This window comes from Otolemur garnettii, unplaced genomic scaffold (genome assembly GCF_000181295.1).
Source record: "Otolemur garnettii isolate 467f Iridium unplaced genomic scaffold, OtoGar3 scaffold00073, whole genome shotgun sequence".
In the NCBI taxonomy this organism is placed as follows: Eukaryota; Metazoa; Chordata; class Mammalia; order Primates; family Galagidae; genus Otolemur; species Otolemur garnettii.
Window position 1 is genome coordinate 51,835 of NW_003852468.1, and position 2,167 is coordinate 54,001.

Genomic DNA, 2,167 nt, shown 5'->3' on the forward strand with positions numbered 1-2,167 from the left:
TCCTGATTTGCAGAAATTGCTGCATATTAATGCTAAGGTACAGGCAGCATCTTGGGTGACCTCCAACTCTCAAGGGAAGAATAGTTCAGTGGTTGGTCTTTCCAGGGCCTCAAGACCACTCTGCACCTGGGATCCTTGAGCTGGGGGGACTGTATCTGTCTTGGTCAATGTGTGGCAGGCACACTGGTCGACTGGGACGAAGGTGGTGTGCTAGGAGAGCTGGGGCAAACTTTCCAAACAGGGAAAACATCTTGGCAAACGTGCAGGTTCCGGAATCAGAGAGGAACCTTAATTCTCTAGTCCAGTGTGCCTGGCTCCCCTTCTCCAACTCTAGAACCAGAGGACTGTAGGAGCAGAGGGAGAGCCCGGTCTGGGTCCAGCCCCATAGGATCAAAATAGAGAAACAAAAGGGTCTAAGAAGGGCTGGAAACAAAAGAGCAGTTTACACTTCAGATGTTGGTTTTTTGAGCTCAGGGCAATGGAGGCAGATACCATACGGAGAACCCAGCCAGGCTGTCTGTCCGTCCATCTGTCTCTCCCGAGCAGCTCTCAACACTTCATATATAAATGGGGTGGTACCTCTTGTGGTTGATCTTTTTCCTACAAGTTGGACAAGTGTTAGCATTCTTAAGAGAATCACGGAGGCACTGGCTACAAAAGACATGGCCACATTCTGTAGAAACGATGAGACGTCCGTTCTGCACAATCTCAGAGTATCCATCCATGCAGATGGGACAACTGACAGTACCAGACGGCCTCACTCCTGCAGCACCTTCGTCCCTGGTGTTTCTGGGCGTGTGGGTGGTCACATACACATCTATGTCTCTGGACAGTTCCTCGTCGTCGTCACTGCTCACCACACAGCTGTCGGCATGGTCCTGACGCAGCCTCCTAGCATTTCTCCTCGGCCTTCTTCATCAACAATCACAACAGAGTCATTGTGAGTTAGATCAACAACCACAGGCTCTAACGATTCACAGGTAAGGTCCACAATTTCATCTCCAGCAGTTTCTCCAGCAGTTCTATGGGTTCTGCTTCCAAAGAAATTGCAGTAGAGGTTGCTTCCCGAGTCCGTTTCTGGGTTTGTCTAGAATTTACTGTTCCACCACGACGCTTTCTTGTACTCATTGTGCTCTTTCGTGCCGACCTACAGAAGCAGCAGCAGCAATCTGTACCAAAGGTTGCAGGGGGTTGTTCTCAACCTCTCATCCCCATCAGTTACTTCTCTGGCTTGGAAAAGAATTTGAAGCCAGACAGATTTTAGTATCTTCAAGTCCCAGAGCCAGCCTGGTCCGCCGGCGCCGGCGCCGCCGCCAAAGCTCTTCAAAGAGGAAGCACCTTTCCAAATCGTGGCGAACGCCTCAAGCAAGCCGCCGCCTCAACAGCAACGAACTTCGGCTCCAGGGTCCGTGGCACCGCCCCCTGCGTGTCCCCATTGGTCACCGCTGCCCCTACTTCAGCGGTCCGTCTGTTAGGGAGGCATATTTTCAATCCTATTGGACAAGAAAACCATCTATGCCCACTTTGAAACGCGCCTTTTTCTGGCCCCGCCCACGCTCGGGAAAACTCTTAAAGAAATCAGCCTGGGGTGGCGCCTGTGGCTCAAGGAGTAGGGCACCGGCCCCATAGGCTGAGGGTGGCGGGTTCAAACCCAGCCCCGGCCAAAAAAAATAAAATAAAATAAATAAAAGCATTTAAAAAAAAAACACACACACACACACACAGAAAAGACCAAGCTTATTTAAGAAAAAAAAAAAGAAAGAAAGAAATCAGCCTGGGTGAATATTTTATGAAGAAGACCCCCTGGGCAATTGAAGCAGTATCAAAAATACACTACTAGGAACTGATCAAACTAAAAAGCTTCTGCACAGCCAAGAATACAGTAAGTAAAGCAAGCAGACAACCCTAAGAATGGGAGAAGATACTTGCAGATTATGTCTCCAACAAAGGCTTAATAACCAGAATCCATAGAGAACTCAAACATATTAACAAGAAAAGAACAAGTGATTCCCATCTCAGGGTGGGCAAGGGACTTGAAGAGAAACTTCTCTGATGAAGACAAGTGCATAGTCTACAGACACATGAAAAAATGCTCATCATCCTTAATCATCAGAGAAATGCAAATCAAAACTACTTTGAGATATCATCTAACTCCAGTAAGATTACC

The 2,167-nt window shown here is 48.1% G+C and overlaps 1 pseudogene; it reads right to left on the bottom strand.

Moving 5' to 3' along the window:
- Positions 1 to 347: 347 nt before the first annotated feature.
- The window catches only part of LOC100954106, a 23,089-nt pseudogene continuing 21,269 nt past the window's right edge, over positions 348 to 2,167 (bottom strand).